Source organism: Pan paniscus, chromosome 11 (assembly GCF_029289425.2).
Source record: "Pan paniscus chromosome 11, NHGRI_mPanPan1-v2.0_pri, whole genome shotgun sequence".
Classification (NCBI taxonomy): domain Eukaryota; kingdom Metazoa; phylum Chordata; class Mammalia; order Primates; family Hominidae; genus Pan; species Pan paniscus.
In genome coordinates, this window is record NC_073260.2 from 80,289,599 (window position 1) to 80,302,280 (window position 12,682).

Here is a 12,682-nt window from a genome sequence, read left to right on the forward strand (position 1 = left end):
CATTTGATCTCTATGACTCAGCAGATTCCATGATACCAGAGGTATCTGTGGTAGATAAAGACACTGTGTAGAGCCTTTAGCAAGGCCCATTAGGAGAGTCACAACAGAAACTAGTGATTTGGAAGCAAATCCATGCTACATGCAGCAAAGAGCTACACAGCATTCAAAAAACAGGTCCTGGAATGCTACTCAGTCCTTGCAGGATCTAAGCATCTGACCTTGGGAATTAAGTGACTATGTGGCCATAACTACTCAGCATAAATTGGATACTTTCAGATCCACCACATCATCACTTCAGGTGGTTCTAGCAGCAATCCATAATATAATGGACATGGTACATCCACGGTCAGGCTCAAGCTGGTCAGGAGGACACATAAAGTGCGTGAACAGCCTGCTTAGAACCCATGCTTCTCTGGTGCCCATCCTCAGCTCATGCTTCAACTGCATAGGCATTTTCTATGACTAACTAAAGGGTGAGGAAAGACACCAGCCTGGTTCACAGATGGGTCAGTTTAGTAAATGGATGCAAGCCAAAAGAGAATGGTAGCTGCATCATGTCCCCACTCAGGACCAGACTAGAAAAGAGTGTTGAGAGAAAGGCCTTTTGTTGGGCAGAGCTTCAGAAACCGCATGGAGTGATACACTGGGATCATAAAAAGTGGACCAAGATAAGAGGATCCATAGACTCAAGAACAAGGAGAAATGGCTTATCTGGTAGGTGAGTAGCTTGGAAACAATTAAATTAGATTACTGGGTACAACGAGGTCTGGGGAAGTAACAGATGTGTGGACTTTTGAGAATGAGCACAAAGTGTGAGAATCTTTGTATCCCATGTTAATGCCAACCAGAGAGCACCCACTACAGAAGAGGCCTTTATCCACCTAGTGGACAAGATGGTTCCACTAGTAGATGTCTTCTAACCTTTATGTTTCACCATACCGATGTTTGCACTGTAAACCATAAAGGAAGTGGCTATGGCGGCAAAGATGGAAGCTATCTGTGAGCCAGATAGCATGGTCTCCCTCTCACTAATGCTAATATAGCTCCTGACCCTCTTGAATATCCCACCTGCCAGCAAAAGGGAACAATACTGAGACCTCAAAAGAGTACCACTCCTCAAGAAAACCAGGCAGCCATTTGCAGCAAGTTGATGTTACTGGACTTCTTTCCCCTGGTAGTGGCAGCCATTCATCACTGACTGGAATCAACACATATTCCAGGTTTGGGTTTGCCTTTCTTGTCCACATGCCTTAGCTAGCACTGCTATTCAAAGACTGATAGAGTGTTTGATCTACCAACGTCATCTCAGGCCAACACATTTTACTTAAAGAAGTGCTTGGGACCAACTGCAGCACCTAACTATGGTTTGTCTCACAAACTCTCTTTTTATAAGTTTTCCCAAAACTAACCAACCCAAATCCTAAAGAAGCTGTCTTTAGAAGACATGAACTTAATGTGGGAAGGATGTGAAGAGAGATGCAAGAAGTTGAGAGTAATAAATGCTAGTGGTTCCCCATTGAGATTACCTCTACCAGGCAATGTACACGTGAATTTTGGCGTACAAAAACTCACAGCTGCCCTCATTTCCAGAAAATTGCCTTTGTCCAGTAGACAGGAACTGCTTTGACCAGTAGACTCTTCCCTGTCACCCCCCGGCGTAGACCTTAGCCAATGTGTGACTAGCTGTGGTTACCAAAGACCAGCTTTCTTGACTGAGAGTGGGATAAACTCTCTAGCATATTCTGTGCTCAGGCAGTAGCATCAGACAGACTATGAAATAAATCATAGGCAAATGATTTAATCATTTTTTTCTTTGGGTCTTGCTCTGTTGTCCAGGCTGGAGTGCAATGGCACAATCATAGTTCACCACAGCCTCGAACACCTGGGTTCAAGTCATCCTCCTGCCTCAGCCTCCTGAGTAGCTAGGAGTACAGGCACATACCATCATGCCAGGCTAACTTTCTTTTTATTTTTCGTAGAAATGGGGTCTCATTATGTTGCCCGGGTGGTCTCAAACTCCTGACCTCAAATGACCCTCCTCCCTCAGCTTCCCCAAATGCTTAGATTAAAGGTGTAAGCCACCATGCCCAGCCCTAATGTAATAATTCTTTAAGCATCAGTTTCCTAATCCATTAAACATATTATAAAAGTAATCACCTTGGCCAGGCACGGTGGCTCACGCCTGTAATCCCAGCACTTTGGGAGGCTGAGGCAGGCAGATCACGAGGTCAGGAGATCGAGACCATCCTGGCTAACATGGTGAAACCCCATCTCTACTAAAAATACAAAAAAAAATTAGCAGGGCATGGTGGCGGGAGCCTGTAGTCCCAGCTACTCGGGAGGCTGAGGCAGGAGAATGGCATGAACCCGGGAGGCAGAGCTTGCAGTGAGCCGAGATCGCGCCACTGCACTCCAGCCTGGGCAACTGAGCAAGACTCCATCTCAAAAAAAAAAAAAAAGAAAAGTAATCACCTTATAAGGTTTTTTAACAATTGAATAAACTAACTTACAAAAGGTGCATAGATGCATAACACTCATTAACAGTGGTGATGGTGTTATTATTAAGGCTAAAGACCAAATCAAAAACTTGTTTTTATTAAAAAATTTATCCTGTAGCATTCTGCAATCCAAATGTTGAACAGGCAGTCTCAGCTAGGATTCTTTAGGTCTATAATACTAGAAGAATAAGTGTAAAAATGTGTGTGTGTGTCTATATGTGTGTGTATATATATGTATTATTATAAACTTATGTGATATAAATATTTGTGTGTGTTGGGAAAAAATTCAGTAGAAGAGAAAACCGCTTCTACTATAAACAGCTACATGGGCAGCAAATATATGGGCCATGGACCAGCCTACACAATTGTCAGGTCCCAAAATAAAATGTTGAGCCACTTGTTAAAAAAATTAAGAATTGCAATATAGTGGGAGCAGAACATTAAACCAAATACAGGACCCTCTTGAGCATGGGGCCCTGGTGACTGCACAGGTCCCACACTCACAAAGCTGTCCCTGTTTGGAGGACATGCACAATTGTGCATTTGAGGAGGGGATGTGACTGATGATGTGAGTAGAATATCCCTATATTTTGTCAACAGTACAAACATTTGGCAGATATATATGATTCCTCAAAATATTTACAAAGTTATATATGGTCTAAGATGACTACTGGCAAAGATTAATTCATCAGAAATATATGTATATATCACTAAGTGCTTATAATTCACGGAAATGATATTTCTCAGAGATTATACTGTCTTCCCTGTTTAATAAATGTGTGCACACATACACCTAAGTAGCCACACATTTTCTATTTGTCCTTTAATGCGTAACAGTATTTTGATCTTCTTTTCTTTGTTGAGTAATACTTTGTTGCCACCTGATACTGCTTCCAGATAATAACAATTTACTAAAAATTGTAAAAAAAAAATAAAAATAAAATAAAAGCAAGTATCCATGATGAAGGAAAATCTACATATCTCTCTATCTGAAGTTTTCTATGGAAATATGCTTCTGAGAGTTGTAAATAGTGTGTATAGTACAATGTGCCATATCAGAGGGCATATTAGAATATGACAGCTAGGAAAAGTGTTTAAAGCCAGCTATTGATAGCTTTTATGTCAAACAAAATCTTCTGATGGAAGATTTTGTGGTGACAGAATATTCAGAGTAAAGGTGACTAGGAGACGTGAAAGAAAGATCAGTACTTATAAACAACGTTTAGTTTGGCCCGGCACGTTGGCTCACGCCTGTAATCCCAGCACTTTGGGAGGCCAAGATGGGTGGATCACGAAGTCAGGAGATCAAGTCCATCCTGGCTAACACGGTGAAACCCCATCTCTACTAAAAATACAAAAAATTAGCCAGGCGTGGTGGTGGGCGCCTGTAGTCCCAGCTACTTGGGAGGCTGAGGCAGGAGAATGTCGTGAACCCGGGAGGCAGAGCTTGCAGTGAGCCGAGATGGCACCACTGCACTCCACCCTGGGCGACAGAGGGAGACCCCATCTCAAAAAAAAAAACAATGGTTAGTTTAGCAGCACACACATTAAGGATGAGCCAGTAAAGGAGAAGGTCAGACTTAATAGAGAACCACAGATTAAACAAATAGATACACTTATTTCCTTCTCAAGAGAGTTCTAGGAGAAAGTTAGGAAACTCTACAGTATTCCTTCTAAATCATTTCTGTAGCCGTTATAAATATTCTATGGTCGGATTGGGCATATCCTAATGTCCATCTGTTCACAGGATAGATGGTTTAATCTCCAGTTAATTCCAATTGTGAAATTGCTGCACAAGAAGCTGTCTGAGTGACTGCAGAGAGAACTGACTTAGCATCTGCGGCTTTGGCTTACCTGAAGAAAACTGGCGACGAGCACAAAAAAATAAGCTTTATCTTTAACCAAGGGGGAAAATTAGGGTGGACCCAGCAAGAAACTGCATTAAACATGTTTCTTCCTGCAGGCACCTGAGCCCCAGGATACTTCTCAGCTCTCTCCGTGAGAATTCTCAGCTCCCCCACTACCCAGATTTCTCTCTTTTTCTTAGAGACAAACACACTTACAAACACAGTTTTATGATCTGATATTTTTCATTTAAGACATGCATTAATGTCTAAGTGGAATTACTTATGTCTACTCTGGCTTTGACTTGCACTATGAATTAGTCTTGTGCCAATAAACCTAATCTGATGGTAATAACCTAAAGTTTCCAGTAATAGAATTCCTCACACTGAATCTTCTGCAGTTTTCTTATAAGACTCATGTTGACTGTATAGGGTTTAGTAAAGCAAGGTAGCCCTTGTAGGAAAAGGGCAAATGGCTCTAAGGAATTTTGTAGTTCAAAGTCAGATTGCTTTACCTGTCATTTCATTGAGGAAGGTGGCAAATGAGAGAGTGAAGACAGAGAAAATGATAGGAAAGAACTTGGATAATTTGGATAATTTGAGAGACCTGTTATGGTGTACAAAGAGAAAATTGAAAGCTGATATTTAACAAATACATCCCATACCCTGTGCTGGCCAATTTGAAATAAATGGGCTTTAATTTTTATATTTTCTAGAAGAAACTATAGCTCAGAGAGTTACATAGCTTGTCCAAGATTTGCAGCTAGTAAGTGACATATCCCTGGTTCCGTTCCAGAGCTGACTTTCTTGTAATATCATGCTGCATAAGGAGAAGTCCCAGAGGGAGAGAGTCCCATGTATCACACACCAATAGTTCCACCAGATAATTAAGACATGATGAAAAAGTGCAAATGAACCTATTCCCTATAATCTTCCACCACAGTGAGGCTGGAGGGAAAGCACAGATGATGGGACAGGCTTGCTCTGTGCTATGGCTGCCAAAGGAAAGACCCCTATGAAGAGAAGACTATTAACAATCCCAGCTCCATTAAATTTAAAGCAGCTGCTAACAGTGGGGGCCTTTACATTGTCAATTATATGAATTTTCCTATTACTATGTCAAACCAAAGAGCAATTATAGCACATTCATCAAACATTGCTTCCGCCTCTCTGGTTCTGTACATTAATGCCACAGTGGCAGGCCTTAGAAATCCTTGAAGACAAATCTGACATGCAGACTTTAATTGTTTCTAGGATTTGTGGTCAGAAACAACACTAGGTGAGTAGTAGGGGGTCAATTACACAATTAGATGGTGATAGGCAGAGACCAGCTGAACTCACACAATGCACCGAATATTTACATATCAGTCCACTTCAGGAAATGCTTTGACACCTACTACTTCCCTTCAGGTTGACATTTATCCCATTAACCTGTCTTGGAAGTATTTAATTATTCTGCCTTTTTTACATTGGAAGAAATGAAGACCAGAGAGTCTCTGGCAGAGACTGAACCTGGGAGATGATTGCTGTGTAGTTTGACACCCACTGAAGGAGCAGAGCAGCAGCAAATGACCAGTCTTATCTCATTATGCTGCATTCTGACAAAAGGAAATAAACTGCCCCTACAAAAGAGAGAAGAGAGAAAGAAGGAAGAAGGAGAAAAGAGACAGAGGGAAGGAGGGTAAGTGCTGAGCTGAGCTTCCCGAGGACGGCTCCTAGTTGAGTTAGCATCAAGTCTTTCTTCTTCCACAGCGTATAACATGTGTGATGCTACAGCCCAACAAAGAGACAAACTTTCAGAAAACAAGGGCATGAGAAGAAGGGAAAGGAAGTTAGTTCTCTTTAGTAAAGTTTAACTTCATATAAAGCCCACTTACTCTTCAAAATGACAATTAGAGTGGACCCAGCAAGAAACTTCATTAAACATGTTTCTTCCTGCAGGCACCTGAGCCCTAGGACACTTCTCAGCTCTCTCCCTGAGAATTCTCAGCTCCCCCACTGCCCAGATTTCTCTCTTTTTCTTAGAGATAAACACACCTACAAATACAGTTTTATGATCTGATACTTTTCATTTAAGACATGCATTAATGTCTAAGTGGAATTACTTACGCCTACTCTGGCTTTGACTTGCACCTATGAATCAGTCTTGTGCCTATGGTCTCAACACAAACAGTTTTGAAATCCCAAGAGAAATGCCCTCTGCACAAGATGATTCTCTTTAGTTCCATGCGATGAAGCACTCATTGAGCCCCTGTGTTACAAGTTCCTTTACTACACATTTGGTAGATACTGAAATGAACAGTAAAATTGTCCTGGCCTTTAGAAATTTCACCATTCCTGGAAGTGACCAAAAAAAAAAAAAAAAGGCAGATGATTCAATGCAGCATTTTGATAGATGTGATAGTGATGATATCTTGACAAATGATACAGGTGAGCTCAGGTTGCCGTGAGAGGACAGGGGATGAAGAGCACCTAGAAAAGCCTGGAGGAGTTGCCCCAGAGCTGTCTCAATTGATATGCAAGAGCTGATGAGGTTAAAAGAGAGAAGCAGAGTAGGACCTTCCACAAAGGAATAGCATAAGATACAGATACTGTTCTACCACTTGGCCAAGCACATTATGGAAGGAGACAGAAGAATAAGCCAGCTTTAGAGAACAAATGCTTCTGATTAGATGCCATGTAACTCAATCAATAGGAAGCCTTGGTGTGGTGGAAGCCCAGGACAGGGAAGTTAAGGTCTACAGATAGTTACAAATCATCAAACATTTCTTAAGTCCCGTACTCTTCACACCAGCTCCTCATATTCTCTCCATACACTGCTGCTCCCCTAGTTTCCTTGCCACTACCTCAGGTCTCTGGGGACACAATGATCCCCTGTCTGCTTTGACCAAAATGTGAAGAAATCCAATATTCTCTTAATTCAAATATGATAACCATCAAAAGAAATTAAGAATAAAACAAACTCAAGTTTTAACAAATTAAAAATTACCAATGTCAGGATTAGAAAACCAGCTCATCCAGTTGTCTATTACTGCAAAACAAATTACCTCCAAAATTAATTGATTTAAATAACCATTTCATTTTACTCACAATTTGGTGAGTCAGGAATTCTGAATGAGGTTGGCTGAGTGGTTGGTCTCTGATCCACATTGGTTGGAATGGCTGGATCTGGCAAATTCATTTTCAAAATGTCTCTTTATTATATACTGGGAGCTTCAAAACTTCAAAATTTCCTGATGCATTTTCTCTCTCTCTCTCTCTCCTCCCCATCCTTCTCCACAAAGGATCTTATTCTCTAGGGTTTATTCATGTGGCTCAGGTTTCTCACAGCATGGCAATCTCAAGGTAGTTTCCCTTCTTGCACAGCAGCTGGCTTTCAAAAGAGCACGCAAGAAGCTACCAGTCCTCTTTCTAAACCTCTGCAACTTGAATAACATTACTTTTACCACATGCTATTAGTCTAAACAGTTCACAAGCCATCCCAGATTCAAGTGGAAAATAACAGATCCTTCCTCTCAATGGAAGATGTGTCAAAGCATTTAAGGCCATCTTTAATCTGCCATAGTAACTCAATAGAGATTTGGCCAAAATATAACTTCAATAAACCAAAGTGTATCAGAGCCGGCATCTTCTGACTTATTTCTCATAGTGATGAAACAAAAAACAAGCTTACATCATAAGTTCCTTCTCACAACTGTATGCTATGCTTACAACACTTTGTATAGTGGCCCAATAAAAGGAACAGGGAGACAGGGTGCTAACTGCAACGATACCTGTTTATCCCCTTTGGGACTTGTGTAGTAGATGGAATAGAGACAAGAGTATTTACGAGATCCACACAACTCTCCTTGCCTACCTACCTGTAAATAATTGCTAGAACAGGCCAGGCATGGCCAGGCATGGTGGCTCCTGCCCATAACCCCAGCACTTTGGGAGGCCGAGGTGGGCAGATCACCTGAGGTCAGGAGTTCAAGACCAGCCTGACCAACATGGCGAAACCCCATCTCTACTAAAAATACAAAAAATTAGCTGGACGTGGTAGTGGGTGCCTGTAATCCCAGCAACTCAGGAGGCTGAGGCAGGAGAATTGCTTGAACGCGGGAGGTGGAGGTTGCAACGAGCCGAGATCACCCCACTGCATTCTGGCCTGGGCAGCAAGAGCGAAACTCCGTCTCAAAAAAAAAAAAAAGAACAGGCCAGGAATGGTGGCTCATACTTATAATCCCAGCACTGTGGGAGGCCAAGGTGGGAGAATTCCTTGAGGTCAGGAGTTCAAGACCAACCTGGGCAACATAGCAAGACCCTATGTCTACAAAAAATTTAAAGAAAACCAACTTAGCTGGGCACGTTGGTGGCAAGTGCCTATAGTCCCAGCTAATTGGGAAGCTGAGGTGAGAGAATCACTTGAGCCCAGGAGAGCAAGACTGCAGTGAGCTATGATCATGCCACTGCAATTCAGCCTAGGTGACAGAGGGAGATCCCATCTCTATAACAATAATAACAACAACAACAATAATAGTAATTGCCACATTTTTAGCATTATACTAACCTTCCTAGTCTGCCAAAATATATAATGCTGAATTTGAATCCTATTTCTCTGTTAACTTCAGAGTCACTGACAGAAAAATCTGAGACCTAATTTTCCATGTGTCTTTTCCAAAAATTCCCCATCAAAACCATTCTCAACATGAAGTATAATGTGATTAAGTGGAATCAGTATTAAAACCTTTAAAAAATGCTTAAGTATGCTGCCATCATAAGTAATTGATGGAGGTGAGACTGGAGCCCTGGATATCTGACCACCTGATACCAAAGCCCATTTTTCTACTATCTGTAGTTGCCTTCCTAATGCAATTAAAAAAAAAAAAAAGCCCAAGAAGGGGGCAGGGATAAAAAACGCCATCCTTGCTGAGAGAGCCTAGGAGCTGCCACTGCCTGCAAATCCTTTTCAGTTGCCAAGTGGCCTTGACAGGTGAGCAGACAGGGTGCCTCTAGGGAGCTGCTAATGAACACAGGGCCAGGAGAAGTGAAGGAGGATTAAAGGGGAAGCAAGCTATCATATCAATAGTTGCCTCCTGGATCTGGCTGCTGCTCAGGGGCACTCAGGGTGGCCCTAGGCACATTTTCAGAGCAGGAAGCTTGTCTTCTAAAATTCGTTTTCCCTCTCTTTATGTGCTCTGGAACTCCATAGCTTATCTGTCCCCTAACCATAGTCACCACAGCTTCTTGAGAATCCAGATGCTCGGCAATGTCATACTCCTCCCTCCTTCACCACTGCATCACTGCCACATCCTCTGTGCAATAGAAAGTGGCATGGAAGAATGACTCCAATATCTGCCACTTGCACTTGGGTGTGGAGTTTACCAGTATAGCTTCTCCTTCAGGGAGTACTTGCAGTTTCATCTTCCCTCACTGGCATCCCCCAAACCAAGTAATGGAGGCGACATCCATTTGGTCATCATCCAATCCTAAGAAATGCATTATTCCATCAAAACAGACTTTAATCAAAGGATTTAAAGGGAGGAGGAAAAGGAGAAGCAGTAAATAATTTCACCTCAAATTAGCCAGTAAATAGTTTCTGAGAGCAAGTAAAAATTTACCATGTCTTTACAAGGCTATGGCAATTAATCCTAAGAATCCTTCTATACCCTATGGATTACTTTTCTAGGTAGGAGTGATGTTTTTAAAAATTAAATAAATAATGCTTTATGCATTCAATTTGTCTTACATAAAACATGAATAAGAATGAAAATAAGACTAGGACAGAGATCATCTAATTGCAAATCCCTTGGTCTTTCTATTCCCCCAACAGATTTTTCTATTACTTTAGCTCTCAGTCTCTACAGTAACAAAATGAACCTTTCCAGATCTCCTTATGGCTTAATAAGAACTTTCAAATGCATGTTTTCATGTGCTTAAAGGTAATGGGGATCAGTTAAAAGATTCTATTTTGTCTCAACCAGGTTAGGCCAGGTTAAGCTGCAATAAAGAGAATCCCAAAATCTTAGGGGTATAAACCAACGAAAGTTTATTTCTCACACACATTCAAGTCCAAAATAGGTCAACAGACAAACTCTTTTCTTGATAATCCTTGGGGGAATGCAGGCTGAGAGAGCTCCATGTTGCAGATGCCTTCACAGGCTCTAAAGCGATTCAAAGGAAGATGCTGAACTGCACCCTATCTCTTAAAGCTCTCACCTAGATGTGACACAAATCTCTTCTACTCACATTTTATTGGCCAAAGCAAGTTGCATGGCTATCCCTAAGTTCATAAGACATGGGAAGTATTACCCCACCCTGTGTCTGGATGGAGAAGAGATGGAATATTTGTGAATAACAAGAATTATTACCACATTCACAAAACAGAAATTAGCATGAACAAAGATTATCTTAAACACTAGATAACATAGCAACTCAAATATAATTCATTTGAAACTCATTTGTAGTCCATGAGTGGACATCAACAAATATAAGATAAAATCTGGGGGTGAGCATGGTTCACAAGAAGAATCAAATCTGGAATAAAAAACAATTTTCAAATAATCCCCCAAGTTAGTCACAAGGACAACTGATGGTTAGACGGGTAAATATTTCATATATCACTGATTCCTGGTTACTAGATTAAAACAGTACCATAATTAAAATCAACAACCAACAATTACTGAGCTGATATTCAAGGCTTCTAAATTATCTCAGAAGTTATTGTAACTGATAAATCAGAAAAGGGAAGTGAATGGAACAAATTATGAAAATTTTGTTGAAATGACTGTATAGAAGCTCATTTATTCTGGGATATCTAAACTTACTTTGTTTATTTACTTAGTTATTATTTTCTTTTAGAGACAGTGTATTGCTCTGTTCCCCAGGCTGAAGTATAGTGGTAGAATCATAACTCACTGCAGCATCAAATTCTTGGGCTCAAAAGATCCTCCCACCTCAGCCTCCTGAGTAGTTGGGACTATAGTTATGTGCCATCGAACCTGTCTACATTAACTTTTTTTTTTTTTTTTTTTTTGAGATAGAGGCTCGCTAAGTTGCCCAGGCTGGTCTTGAAATCCTGACCTAAGCAATTTTCTCGTCTAGGCCTCCCAAAGCTCTTAGATTATGGGTAGGATCCACCAAGGGGACCTAAATTCACATTGTTTAACTCTCTACAATTTACATGGAGATTTCTCACATATCATTGCCTAAAACCTGCACAACAGTCAAGCAAAGCAGGTTACCCTTATTCTTATCTCCATTTCACAGATGAGGAGGCTAAGGTTCTGAGATTTTACATGGTTTGCCAGAGGACACTCTTATGAAAACAGTCAAATTTTGAACCCTCTTCTGTCCCATCACCACCTGCTCAAGAGTGGGTTGAAATGTGATAATAAAATCATAGATGTTGTATTCTGAATGCTGGAATTATTCTTTAGTCTTTCATTCCTTAAGTTGTGTCTCATAAAAGAACAGATATTCTTGGAATTAAGGAGAAAAAGAAAATAGGTTTGGAGCCCTCTGGGTTAAAGAAAATAAAACATAATTATTTACAAGTCTTTACAGAACCTTTATTGTGCTTTTAAACATTGTTTCAGTGAGTGAGGAACTACTAAGCAGAATAATGACTCCCCAAAATGCCTGTCCTAGTACCCAGACCTGTGACTATGTAATCTTACATGGCAACCTGGGATTTGAAGATGTAATTCAGTTAAGGATCTTGAGATGGACAGGTTCCCTTTAGGTTAGCCTGGATTATCCAGGTGGGCCTGATGTAATCACAAGAGTCCTTATAAGACACTGGAGACAGAGGAGGTCAGGGTGTTTCCAAGGCTGCAAGCCAAGGAATGTGGGCAGCTGGAAAAGATAAGCTAAGAAAAGTGGGTGAGCTCCAGAAGCTGAAAAAGACGAGCAAGTGGATTCTACTCCAGATCCTCTAGAAGAAAGACAGCCATGCCAACACCTTGATTTTAGCCCAGTAAGACCCATTTTGAACTTCTGACTTCCAGAATTGTAAGAGTACAAATTTGTTTTATTTTATGCGACTACATTTGTGGCACTTTGTTACAGTAGCATAGGAAACTAAAACAGAGGGACAGTAAGTATTTCCTCTTAAATGTATTGGCAACTGAAACTTTTATCTCCTGAAATACCTTCCTCAGGGAATACAGTTGGGGGAACACTGGTGTAATCCAACCCCCTACAATTTTCCTGAGATATGGATAATTGAACATTACTGATGTTAAGAATAGAGCATTTCATCAGGGTGGGAAAAACTCACAGAATAAAAGAGAGGAGAATATTAGAATTCGATAACCGGAGCTTGGTGAAATCACTTATTTAGTCATCCCTCAGTTTTAG